Below are 14,318 nucleotides of genomic sequence, written 5' to 3' on the forward strand. Positions count from 1 at the left end.
TTTTCTCATCTTTAAAATGAAGAGTGTGATGTGGAGAATTCAGAGGAAGGGAAGGCATGAAGTGATGCCAAGTGAAATTAAATTGCTTACCATTTTGAAGAGGGGGGAGTGGAGGTAGAGAGGAAAAAAAATCTGGAATCCAAAATTAAAAAAAAATGAATGTAAAAAATTTTCTTTACATGCACTTAGAAAAAATAAATGCTATTTAAAAAAGAAAAAAAGTTAAAAGGGTTTTTAAAATGTGAGATATTATTATTCACTAATAATTCTATTAAAAAGGTGAACAAACAAAAAAATAAAGGGTGCTTTTCTAGGTAGAGAATGGGAATATATATATTGAGAAATGAAAGTGATATAAAAATTATCAATAGTATTTATTTAGATGAGAGGATTTCTGAAGTGCATCCCAGCTTGAACATTGTGTAAATTAGTTCATTGGTCTTGATTCATATCTGTCTTTTCCCACTTTGGCCTTAAGCTCTTCTTTTGTGCAATCACCAGCTGACACAGCAATAAATACTGCTGGAATGGCAAAATTAGAATTTTTCCCTCTGAAGTGGAACATCAGGCTTTGCTTTTCCAATAACCCCCTCTTCATTAAAATCTAATTACAAAATGATTTTTAATCATTGCAAAATAAATTCACTCTTCATGTCAAGAAGTATTAAAGCCCTAATTTAAGGAAAAGCATATTCTGATGGATTTGTGCTAAAGAACAGGACATAGTTGGCCTTGTCAGCTATTCAATAATTTAACTGCAAATGGAGTGTGCAAAATACAATATTTGTGTCATAAACCACTCTGCTTGTCACATAATAGATTTCTGAAGAGTCATGTTTCAAGACGCAAGCAACATTGTCAGAGCAATGAAAGGGTCCAGCTGAAGTTTATAGGTTCCTTGTGCTTATAAAGGAAGGAATAGAACCTCGTGCACGCCAGTGACCCACAGGACAGAGCAATGTTTCATTGGTTTCTCATATAAAAACAATAGATGAAAATCATCCATCCAACCACTTTATCTATTAAATTTAGTGACACTCTTCCATGTTCAAGTGGTTATAACACTGTTTATCTTCCTGAGGCCTCAGAGTCAAGAGGATCTGAGTTCAAATCTGGCCTCAGACACTAGCTATGTGACCCTGGGCAAGTCACCTTAATCCTGATTGCCTCCAAAAAATGATATGCAAACATATATATATATGCACATATGTATCATCATATATATTATCTGTAGCCTGGTTTGTGGAAAGAACCATGAATTTGGAGTCTGAAGATGTTGTTTTGAGTCCCAGCTCTGGTGATTACTAGTTATGTGACCTTGGAAATCTCTCAACTTCTCCGATCCTCAGTTCTATCATCTGTAGATGGAAAAATAATACTCTCCTTTTCTCCCAGGATTGTTTTGAGGTAAATAAGATAAAGGCCATGTGGTACTTTGTAAGTATGAACTGTTTTTGTTATTAATATTCCTTTAATTATTGTTACAGTTAGTGGTAGTATAAGTATCCATAATACCAATGACAATAATGGTGACGATACATAGAAGCCTGTTAGTTGCATATTTAGAGAAATCTGAAATTGCTCTATGTTTTGGTAACTAGGTTATTATATCTGCCTTTTAATATTTCTGATATAATGATCCTTGGACTAATTTCTAAATTTTAGGGCAGGTCCTCGGAAGGATGGCTATCCTAAGTTCAAGGCACGCTATGGGGTCACCTTCCTAAAAGACACAAGACACCTCTAGTATGTTTATCTTTCAAGAATTAACCAGAGGGGGGAAGGTAGGTGGTGCAGTGAATAGAGTACTGGCCCTGGAGTCAGGAGGATCTGATTCAATTCGGCCTCAGACACTTGACTAGCTATGTGACCTTGGGCAAGTCACTTAACCCCAATTGCCTTGCCTTCCTTCTCCCCTCACCCAAAACAAAACAAAACAAAAGTTACCCAGAGAATACGCTTTGCTTAAATTACAAGAATAGCATAGTAAAGCAATTTGCAAGAAAGCATTTTCCTCTTCTCAGAAACTTAGAGGCCACTCTCCTGCAAATATGCATACCTCCAAGGAATATGGATAGGCAACTCCTACTTCCAACAGTATGGAGTCCTGGATATCCTCTTAGGATGTCCCCTCTGCTGCTAATCTATAGGTGAAATGTCTTGGCTTAGCACCCTGCTCTGCTGGGCTTGCCAGATCACCTTCCTTCGGTACATGTTGCTCCACTGGGCCTACTCTTTGCTGGGTATGCTGATCTGCTGTTTGGCCATGGTCTTTAGTGCTTTCAGATTCTGGATAAACTGAAATCCTTGGCTAGGGAACTGCTAGACTATTTCACAAAGAGCAAGAAACAATACCCTGGCACCAGTAGGGAGTCTTCCTTGTTCTGATCCTGGAGGATCTTGGATCTAAGTCCACCCACTCTGAGAATACCAAGAATCCAATTCCAGGAACCAATCTCTTTCTCTTTGAATACCTCTACAAGGGTCAGTTCCCCCATTTAAAATCATCAGTCCCTCTTATTTGCTCACAAAAGTGAGTGTAGAAATGGCAATTGTAATGGTAATGAGAATTCGAAGATCTTCCCTGCCCCCTAATAGATCAAATGTAATCACATGGAGCCTGTAGTGGAAAGAGTGTGATGAAGGATGGAGTAGAGCCCACAGGAAGCTGGGAATCAGAGCAGCTAGACAGTGGGAGAAGACGCACCCAGGGAGGCAGCTAGGCTTGTGAGTGTTTGCTCCCTGCTGTGACAGTTAGGCTGGCAAGTGTTTGTGGGAAAGCTATAGGATGGTGTGGCTTCATGCTGTGCTATGGTGTGTTAATATCTTTGCTACTATGATGGATTTGACTTTCTGGTGTTGGGATTTGGTTTTCTGGTGTCTGAATAAATGTTTTGCTTCTGTCTTCTATATGGTGAGTCTGTTATATTTTGTGATTGAGCACTATGCTGGCATATTTACAGTCACCATTGTTGCTGTGAATATTACATTGGTGCTACAGCAATCCACTGCCAGGGTCAACTCTATTGTATTTTATTGTATCTGCCTATCTTGATCTCCACCTTCTTCCTTGCTTTTTGAAAACGCAAATATAGCCACTCTACAAACTGCAGAAGTCTGATTTTATAGTCATTGAGAAGAAGTCCAATAACAAGCAGCCTTATATCATTCAATAAATTTATCCACTTTGTAGTCTGAATGGACTTGTGACATACTTTTTTTTTTTTTTTTTGGCCAGGAGATACAGACTTATAATTTTGTTGGAGCGAGGAGTTCCCAGTTAGGAAATGACCTCTACCAATCCATACTAACAACTACTCTGCAACTTATATTCTTAGAGATTCAACTGGTACACTAAGTGAATTGTCCTGAGTCACACACACTTAGTATCTATCAGAATTGGTACTTGAAACCGGGGTTTCATGACTCTGAGACTGATTCTTTCTCCATTCTATCACACTGCCTCTTAGATTAGTCATGTGAATGGCAATAGCTAACTTAGCTATGTTTTCCACATTTCAAAGATCCCTGTGCCATTCTCCTCAGCATAAACCTATAGACATCCACTTAGCAGTGAAATATGGCTCCATTCTCTCGACTTATGGGTGCCCACAGAGCAAGAGCCCTCGAATTTCAGTATTTCTTTTCTATGACCCACTGTCCCAATCCTTCCCTTTGACTCCATCATATATCTTCCTTGTTCTCCCAAAGCAGCCCTGGAAGACTGGCATGTGTAATGCATCTTGGTTAGTTTTTACTAACTTCCCTCCTGCTTTCACTGGTTCCTGCTTGTCTGGCTTTTTTTGTCCTCCAAGAGAGTATCCCACGTTTGCTTAAGGCTGAAAATGAACTCTTCTCTCAGGGCACAATCAACCTAAGTGTATTGCTGCTTGACCTGGAGATTCCCTTTACTCATTGGGCGATGATAGTGTCCATTGAGGCAATCACCTCAGCTGGAATAGAAACCTCTTACTTCAGCTACTCTTATGCCTCAGATAAGGCACATATGTGTGGGGATGTATTTTAAGACATCCTGTGATACCAAAATACTATGTTCTGACACTAGCATCTTTCCTTCCAATAATCTCCTTTGTTTAGAGCATAAAGAAAAATCTGCTAGAAACTAGTTGTAACTTTCTACAGGAAGTAAGCCAAAAGATGGCCTGGAGATGATGCTTTTATTGTTTTTTTTATGATTAAGCTTATCAAATATGTTCAAACCTGTAACTCTGAAAAGCCTATATTTCCCTTTCTCCTCCCCTGGTGACCTGCTTTCAGTCTTCTGGGCAGGGGGTGGGAGGATAAGATGGAGAAAATAGAGGATGAGATGCTGAGATTGTTTATGAGATATTGACCAGACCATGGTGGGGGGAGGTGAGCAGGAGGCAAATAGACAAGCTCCATTCTATACATAGACAAGCAAATAGACAAGCTTCATTCTATACATAGTGCAGAATATAAGGGATTGAAGGAAAGACTGGGAAGAGGGAGGGGAGAGGATAGCAGGTTTTTCCAGGCTATGAGTGATTAAATTTAAAGTCTAAGTTTGAAACTATAATTTTGGGTTGAGTACCAGTCTTCCAACCAATGCTAGGGAACCAATTATGCAACTTAAAAGCCCGAACTGTTTCATTTTTTTCTTTGTATCTCTAGCTATATAGGGCAGCTAGATGGTATAGTGGGTAGAGCATTGGACTTGGCATCATGAAAACTCATGTTCATGATTTCAAACCCAGCCTCAGACACTTACTAGCTGTGTTACCCTGGGCAAGCCACTAAATCCTCTTTGCCTCAGTCATTTATCTGTAAAATGAACTGGAGAAGGAAATGAAAAATACTTCATTTTCGAGATGAGGAAACTGTGGCCCTGGAAGGGAAAATTACTTACCTAGGGTCACCTGGTAGTCAACAGCAGAGATGGAATTTGGACCCAGGTCATCTGACTCCAGGGACTGAATCATACTTTCTCCCTCTGGTATCTTGAATCTTAGAGAAAACTCTTCCATGGATAGCTGTATGGATGGTAGGGACTTTATAAATTATGTTATAAAAAAACAAGGATACAGATCATGAATCAGGTAAAGGGAAGTTATGATTCTTCTGGACACCACAATCTGTCTCCTTGTAATTGCCTGTATGTGAAATGTCTGCATGGGGTTAGCAGAGTTGTTTCTGAGTATTTAAAGGTAGTGGAGCTTTCACAATATTAGCAAACCTTGTTTTACAAAATTGAGATAATTAATATTACTTCAGTTCCCTGACATTTCTTCTTAAATATGGGCTTGTCATAACCAGAGAGAGGCATAGTTAAACGGGTCTTCCTCTTCTTTCCTGCTTCTCAGGACAGGATTTAGAAGATTAACTATAATATAACTATTATAACTGTAAGGACTTTCATTTGCATTTGTTTCTTGGGGATTTGCTCAGTCAGATAATAATAGCTAACTTGTATATAATCATTGAAATTTGTGAAGTACATTACTAATACTATCAAATCTGATTCTCACAACTACCCAGGAAGGTAGGTGCTATTATTATCCTCAATTTATAGATGAGGAAATTGAAGCAAACAGAGGTTAAATGACTTTCCCAGGGTCACATAGCTAGTAAATGTCTCAGGGAAGTTGTGAACTCAGGTCTTCCTAACTTAAGTTCCAGGGTTCCATTCATTGTTTCCCCTAGCTAACTTTCACATGGAGCAAAAACATTTAGGGGAAGGAGTATGACATGATGGTTCAGAGCACAATATATCCATGGATGCATTTGCACTGGAAGAGCTAGAAGACCCTTCCACATAAGAGTTCTTTCTGTTTTTCCACAGGGTTGGGAGTCAAAAAGGAAGATGAGTCCTGCAAATTAATGCCACAGTAAAGGGTCCCTGGAGTAAGGTTGTCCTATGTCACATGACTATTTCCATGGTAGGACCGTGAGGTGTGGGGACTCCCATTTTCAGAACATGCTGGGAGGAAGCAGGAACTCCTTGGAAGAAAATAGCCCTCCCCCCCCCCCCCCGCACTGGCAAATGTTGGCATCCTGAGACAAAGTCCTGGACACCCTCTCCTAGTTATAGTGCTACTTTTGATTACCTCCCTGGGCAATGAGGTGGCTTAGGGTAGCTGAAGAGTATGGTGTAGTTCCATTTTAAAAGTCATCTTTAACCTTTAGTTCTAGAGATTCTAATTAAAAATCAATTCTGTTTTGGGGGGGTTGTAAATCTGACAATAATGCTGTCTCTAATGGCAAAAACAAGATAAATAGTGTGTCGGGTAAAGTCACCAGGAAAATGACATCTTCATTAGCAGTTTACTGGGTGTGAAATTTCTACCATGATGAAGCATTCATGAACAGTGCAGGGTAACTGTCTACCAACAGTTCGGTGTACTGCTAATTAATGGGGGGGAATAAGCTAGATTAAATGCCTGCTACCAAAATTATTTTAGTCTTCTTGGGAGAATTATTTTGTATGCACCTTTCTCTGTGAAAATAAGTCAGGACAGAAAACAATAAACACAATGACATAACAAGATGATTGCAGACTATTGCAGGCCAGAAAAATCTAATCCTGTCTCCTAACAGCATTGCAATCTTTATTGTGGCTGTATGTGCCCCAATTCATCAGCCCATTACAGCAAGATATTCCCTCCAGCAATCTTTCAATTTCAGTGTAGCCCCAGAACAGGTATTGACTTTGGGGACTGGTTATTCATCCCAGGCTCAATGTACCTTCATCAAAAGACTCTCGGGGTAGCCTCAGAAGCATGCTAAGAGGTTTTCCAGAAAGAAGGTAGAGTTTACAAAAAAACTTCTATTTTGTGCAAGATGAGGAAAATAAATAAACACACACATGCATCGAAAGATGTTTTTATCTGCACACATGCATGTATATATGTTACATACCTGCATGTATGCATGTATATATGTACAAGCTGAATTGCCTAGCAGGGTAGACCTAGAGAGCTCATGCTATAAAATTCAAGGTATGTATATGTACACATGTGTGCAAGCATGTCTATGCATGTATGCATGTATAAACTGCATCGTTTAGGCAAACCTAGAGAACCCATTCTATAGAATTCAAGATATGCATATATGCACATACATGTGGGGGTGTGTATAGATACACACACATGTGCATGCGCATGCATGCATGTACAAGCTGCATTGCCTAGGAAGGAAAACCTAGAAAACCCACGCTATAGAATTTAAGGTATGTACATGTACATACATATGTATGTAGCTGTACATATATTATGTGTGTGCGTATGTCTGCATGCATGCATATACAAACTGCATTGCCTAGGAGGGCAAACCTGGAGAGCTTATTCTATAGAATTCAAGGTCCTCTAGAAAATTTCTCCAATTTATCTTATGTACCTTAATGAAGGTCAAATGCTTTGCTCCAGCTGGGTCATTCTCTTTGTCTGCTCCTCCCACACATCATGGTCTTTCCCCCTTTTCCCACATGGTCCCTGATTTCCTTTTCCTACAATGTCCTCTTGTATATTCTTTGTCCATTCAAATCCTACCCATCTTTTCAGTTCTACCTTCTGCATGAAGATTCCCTAAATGACTCCAGTTTCCATTAACCTTTTCCTTACGGGAAATAATACAGGGAGAGTAGAGTTGAACAAGATGTTGCTGATTAATTGATTCTGTCCTATTCTGTAGAAGAACTTGGGACCCAATAATTCCTCTCCTCTCCATTCCCCAGAGTAGAAATTGTTAGGTGATTGGGGATTCCCGGTGTCCTGGAAGATCACGTAGCCCCTCCTCTTTCTGCAGGGAATACCCAGTGGAAAAGTCTTTGTTGCAGTAAATGGTGTCAGTCGGGTAGGGGCATTTAGCCATCAGTTTTGGTGACGTACTACCCTGAACTCCTCTACTATGAGCAACTGTTTCTCCTCTACTTGTAATCTTAATTTAAGGTCTGCAGAATGGTGCAGGGAGAAAAGAGGTGAATAGAAATCCTTTCCCATTCCCAGATAAATGTCTGTGGATAGATTTTGATTTAGTACATGTGGCCTTTGGAAGAGGAAGGAACATTCTGAGTAAGAGCAAAGTCGGGTCATTTGTAACAAGTCAATAGGCTTCTTTCCCCTGTAAATTCTCTGTCTTGACTTTCAGTAATATTGGCATCTTTGTTATCAAGCTGCTTCTGCTATATTACTCTTATGGAGGTGTATTGAGTGTATTTGGAAGAAAATGTTGCCTTATTACAGATAGAGAGCCTTGTATTTATGATGCACATTTTGGGGGTAATGTGCCTGCTGGGTTTATGCCGAAGGAATGACAAATACTATCAGGATTTCAGCTTTGCCTGATTCTGCTCTATCCTCTACCCCCACACCAGAGAGACCTTTCCTGTCTCAGCTTAATGGGGATATATTGGAACAAATTTCTTTTCATAGCCCTAACTTGCAGAATGTTTCTCATCCCAAGCTAGAGCTAGACTTGAAAGACTCCAAGATGGGCCTTTGACAAATTTGACAGTTAAGCTCAAAGCAGGCCAAGCAAATATCACAGGCAGAAGGCTTCTGGGCAGAATGCTCAGGGAGAGGTCATTCATTGTCCTTGGAAAGAGTGGTAGGTCTGGAGTCAGGAAGACCAGAATTCCAATTTGACTCAGACGCTTGCTAGCTGTGTGACTATGGGTAAACACGTTAAATGGGCATAATAAGAGTACCTACTTCCTAGGGCTGTTGTGAGGATCAAATGAGATAACATTTATAAAATACTTAGCATAGCATCTGGCATGTATTAGGCTCTTTACAATTGTTATTATTATATTTCTCTGGGCCTCAGCTTCTTCATGTGTGGAATGAGAAAGTTGGCCTAAATAACCTCTCAGGTCCTTTCTAACTCTAAATCTATGATCCTGGTCCCTTCTAGTTCTAGGGAAATCTACTTACAAATATTTAATATGTAACTCATCCAAATGAAGTAACTCTGACTGGATTTTGCTAACTCTACACAGATCTGTGGGGAAAGAGGGAATAGTTTTTGTTGGAACTCTAAATCTAAAAGACACTCCAATTCATTTATGTAGTTTTGGTAACCTGCAGAAGTGTTTCCAACATCACCTTTATTATTTTCCTTTGTTTTCTTTTGTTTTGCTTTGTTTTATTACAACACTTAGCTGGTCAAATTGGATAGCTATCTAACCAAAGATGGATGGGCAGCCCTGAAAGTGTTCAGCAGCCCTTGCACTTGAGGTGCTAGTCTTCTTTAAATACCCCATACACACCACAGGACAAGTAGCAGAAAGCTAGATGGCACTGTGGTTAGAGTTCTGGGCCTCAAGTCAGGAAAACTTGAGTTCAAATCTAACCCCAGAGGCTAGCTGTGTGACCTTGGGCAAATTGTTTAACCTCGGCCTCAGTTTCCTCATTTGTAAAGTAGAGATAATAATAGCACCCATCTCCCAGGATTGTTATGGGGATAAAATGAGATAATATTTGTAAAGAGCTTGATATAGTATTCAACACATAGTTAATGCTATTTTGATATTATGATAATTGTTTTTATTATATATAAAGGATTTTTCCCTGCATGAACTAGTAGCAATGTTTGGAAGTTATAATGGTGCACAATTTGGCTTGATAGAAGATATCGTTTCTCACCATTCGAACTATCCCAAAGTGAAATGGGCTACCTTGAAAAAAATACAGATCTCTCCATCCATGGATATCTCAATGCAGTAGCTAGATGACTCCTTATTAGGCACATTGAAGAAAGAATTCTTTTTTCAAGTATAGCACAGACAAGAAGGCCACTGAGAATGGCTCCTTTTGGTCTAAAAGACTGTGATTCTATGTTACTTCTGTGTCATTCATCTCTGTCTCAGTTCCCCATCTACAAAATGGAGATAATAATCTCTGTATTACTTTCTTCAAGTGTGTGGTTGTGAAATGAAATAGAATCAGAGATGTAAAACCACTTGGAAAGAATTAGACATTTCCTACGAATGAAAGGCATTATAATTTTTATTAGCATTCTATTTTTCCAACTGTCTGAGTCAATCTAGACATACTAGGTCTATTGTGATTTCCAGACCTTCCCAAATAACAGTCAGTAATGATGAACATGTATACTGCTGATACTTATGTTATTGCTTATGGACATTTCACATTACAATGAACAGCAGGGATCAATCTCCCTTAGTTTTATCTTGGTCAACATTTACCTATAGAGTTATTCATATCATTATGCCTCTCTATAGAGAAATTAATATTAATTGATTGGTATATAGAAATCCTTCTGCTGCTCCTTAGCAGCTGTGTGATCATCTACAAGATATTTAACTTCTGTGGGCCTCAGTTTCCTAATCCATAAAATTAGGAGATTAGAATAAATAGCTTCTAAGGTTCCTTCTAGTTCCAAATGTATAATCCTTTGATTCTGTTGTAATGAAAGAGGGTTAGTAGAGCAGATCTCTGCTCCCCTACATATCTCCAATTAAGATACTTCCTGTGCAAATGAAACTATACCCTGGCCCCTTTCATTAGGCCTCATGTTCAGGTACCTCATAGAATCTGGACCCTTGTAAGGTGAATATTCAACCAGAGGTTCCTGGTTAGATCCTGGGTTTGACTGGGTGTTGCACCAAAGATGCCTGTAGAACAAGGCAGGAAGAACTGTTGTCAGCAAGCTGATAAGGTGAGGTCAAAGATTCTGGTCTTTTCTCTTTCCCCTTCTTTTGAACATATGCCTGGCACTTAGCAGACACTTAATAAATGCTGACTCAAAGTCACATAACTTTTCTTGGCCTCATTTTCCTCATCCTATAAAAATCTAGAGGGTCCAATATATGCAAACATGTTTATAGTGGTACATTTTAGGGTAGAAAAGACTTGGAAAAAGAGAATCTCTACAGTTGGGTTTTCCACTAGAGAGAGTAGATTTCTTTCTTTTCTTCCTCCCCAGAAACATTTATGACTACTACATGGTGGAAGTGAGTACATGTTCCACCCTCGATTAACTGGAGGTTTGTAATGGCAAGCAAAGAAGTACTTAGTGCCTTATTTCAGCTATTTAATTATTTAGCACTTTGTTTCAGTTCAAGTTTCTTTTAAGCCTTGCCCATGATTATATCAAGTCTTTGTTAAGAAGCAGAAATTGTGGGAGGAACTTGCTGATGCAACAGGAAGGGGTGGAACAGGGAGGAGCTAATGACCATATATAAGGAGAAGCCCAAGGTGGGAAAGAGCAGAACTGAGAAGAGAACACTTGTGGTGGCAGAGCTAAGGAGGAAACTTGTGGTATCCTGGCATTCTGTTTGTCTGTTCTGTCTGTGGTGATTTGTGTTTGTAATACTTTATACAGAAACCCTGGCACCTTACTGGAAGCCCTGAAAGAGGATTTTCCTGTTGTCTGTTCACAGAAATCCTAGAGAAGGGTTTTACTGATATTTTCAGAGGTCCTGGGACTACACTGATGATTTGTGTTGATATCTCAGACCTTGTTTGTGGGTCTGTGTTGATTTCACAGGAAGAAAGTGAATTGATGATGGTGCCGGCAATATGAATGAATGTTGTTTTGTCTCTGTTAAGCTTTGTCTTCCCAGAAACAGAAACTGTGAAGGACTTGAGGTGAACTGGATACTGTAAGCTTCAATATGGAACAGGAACCGGATGAGGAACTGGACAAGGAACTGGATGAATAGTTAGATGAAGAGCTGGGCAAGGAGCTGAGAGCTGTGTACCTTTGAATCCAGGTGATGGTTAGGTAGATTCAGGCAGGAACTGGTATCATGGAAGAGGAACCATGGAATCTGAGAGTCAGTATTGAGTCAAGATGAAAAGACTTCTTCTTGGGTACTTAATGCTGGCTGAAAAGATCATAATTTACTGTGACCTAGGGGTGAATTTTGACTTTTGTGCTTTGTGTCCCTTAAGGAGGCATGCTCCTTAAGAATGATTGAGTTAAGGACTTACTGAATGATATATTTTGTTTAAAACTATGTGGCCAATTTAGTGATAACTTGTTATAACATTGTGAATGCTGTACTTTGGTTTCTGTGAATGGTTTGCTTTAATTTACTACTGATTAAATAGAAAGTTTACTATACTATGTAATCAGAACCTTAAAGCTGTTCACAGCAGCAGTCCCCTGTAAAGCTGCTCATACTTGGCTTTACAAGGTTAGATCTCAAGTGCCCAGATAACTCTTCTGTCCCCTTCTCCCCAACACTAGTGACCAAACAGTGATCCAGAGATGGATGCTTCTAACCTTGATATCTGTCTCATGAGTTGATGTCCAGGGTCACCCAGCACTGACTTGAAGTAGGTTGTTTACTGAAATTGTGCTGCCTCTTGGAGGAGGGGATTACATTTGGTGACTTGTTCTGGAACTCCAAATTCCAAGCCATGACCTGGTTGACCAGAAGAACTAGACCTTGAATTGCTTCTTGGATAGTACAGACTGGGATGAAAATGAAATCTGTTCAGAAGTCTCACAAATCTCTCAGGAGCCTTTCTTTACCTCCTGGGAGAATGATAGACAGCATGAGTTTCTGTGGCTGTTCATGGGTTTCTATGAGTTCTTTGAGCATTTCATGTGTTTTCCCTGTATTTTTCCACTTTATTTTTATTTGTTTTTATATCTAAGAAATGGATGAATATGTGGTGCAGTGAATAGAACACTGGCCCTGGAGTCGGGAGGATCTGAGTTCAAATCCAGCCTCAGACATTTAACACAAAAACGTGACCCTGGGCAAGTCACTTAACCCCATTGCCCTCCAAAGAAAAAAAGCAAAAAAACTCCAAAGAAATGGGTGAATACCACAAATCAGGACTTGATTTATTGTCTTATTATTCATTTATTATTAATAAATAGATGGAGAAAATAATAATGCAGATTAAACATATAAAAGTGTGTCATGGATATACTTTTTTCCCCTCAGAAACCTGGTCTTAAGGGATCTAATGAGTCCTTTGTGATAAGTTACATTTTCACAATTTAAGTATTTGTGAATGTACTCTTAAGAGTTTTTTTTTTGTTTGTGCTTGGAACATTTCTTTGGTTGTGAAATAAGTAAATATCTGTTCTATAGCTTATAGCTGCTACTTTGTAAATTGAATAACTTTTATAGAAGGGACTCCATTCATTCTAACTGTAAATCTCAGCTTTGCTTAAGGATAAAATAAGTCCATCTATGGGGACTTAATGAGGTAGAATGTTTAAGAAAAGCCTGCTGCTCTCTTTTTCCTTGGGTCAAGTTTGCTCAGGAATGAGTCAGATTTGCCTGAGCCGAAATACACTTTGGGAGTTCTGGAGACAATTTAAATCACTCTCACAAAAACCAAATGTTAAATGTTCACTTTGTACATTTATATCTAAGAAATGGGTGAATACGTGGTACAGTGAATAGAGCACTGGCCCTGGAGTCAGGAGAACCTGAGTTCAAATCCAGCCTCAGACACTTAACACAAAAACTAGCCGTGTGACCCTGGGCAAGTCACTTAACTGCAATTGCCCCCCCCCCCCAAATAAAAAGGCAAAAAATCCCCACAAAGAAATTGGTGATTAATACAAGTTAGGACTTGATTTATTGTTTCATTTATTGTCTAGATTTAAGAAATAGATGGAGAAAATAATGATGCAGATTAAACATATGAAAGTATGTCATGGATATAGTTTTTTTCCTTCAGAAACCTGGTCATTGAGCATTTATCAGTACATCCTTGGCTAATGTCCTTTTGTTGGGGAAGAGGACCCTCTTTGGGCCATATGTAACACTATGAGGCTATGAAAAAAAAATGTGTGCTGCCTTTGAGATGCCAAAATTAATGATATAGACCTAGCATCCAGTAGGGTCTAGACTCAGAGTTCATCTTTTTTTTTTTTTTTGTAATTAGTGATTTGTAGTAAGTTCTCTTTACTGTGTTGCTTGTGATCAAAGGCAGCTACATTCAAGACAGCTAACTGGGATCAGGGGTGTATTTGGTAACTTAATGGATAGAGTGCTGAAATGAGGAAGTCCTGATTTCAAATCTCACCTCAGACACTTAACGAGTGTGTAACCCTGGGCAAGTCACTTAACCTCAGTTTTCCTGAGTTACCTCAACTGAAAAATGGCAATTACAATACCACCTACTTTCCAAGGTGGTTATAAGGCTCAAATGAGATATTTGTAAAATGCACAGTGCCTGGTACATAATAGGTTATAGATTAATTCTTCTTCCTTTCTCTCTTTCACCATGTAGTGGTTATGGGAAGGAGTAAAGCTAACACATTCACACATCAACTGAACCCAAGATTAGCACAATGCTTCTAGCATCTAAGCTCATCCGCTCAGCCACTAGCACTTCACACTGTGT

This window comes from Petaurus breviceps, unplaced genomic scaffold (assembly GCF_028583685.1).
Source record: "Petaurus breviceps papuanus isolate PSGF00001 unplaced genomic scaffold, PetGlider_PUasm1.0 175, whole genome shotgun sequence".
Classification (NCBI taxonomy): domain Eukaryota; kingdom Metazoa; phylum Chordata; class Mammalia; order Diprotodontia; family Petauridae; genus Petaurus; species Petaurus breviceps.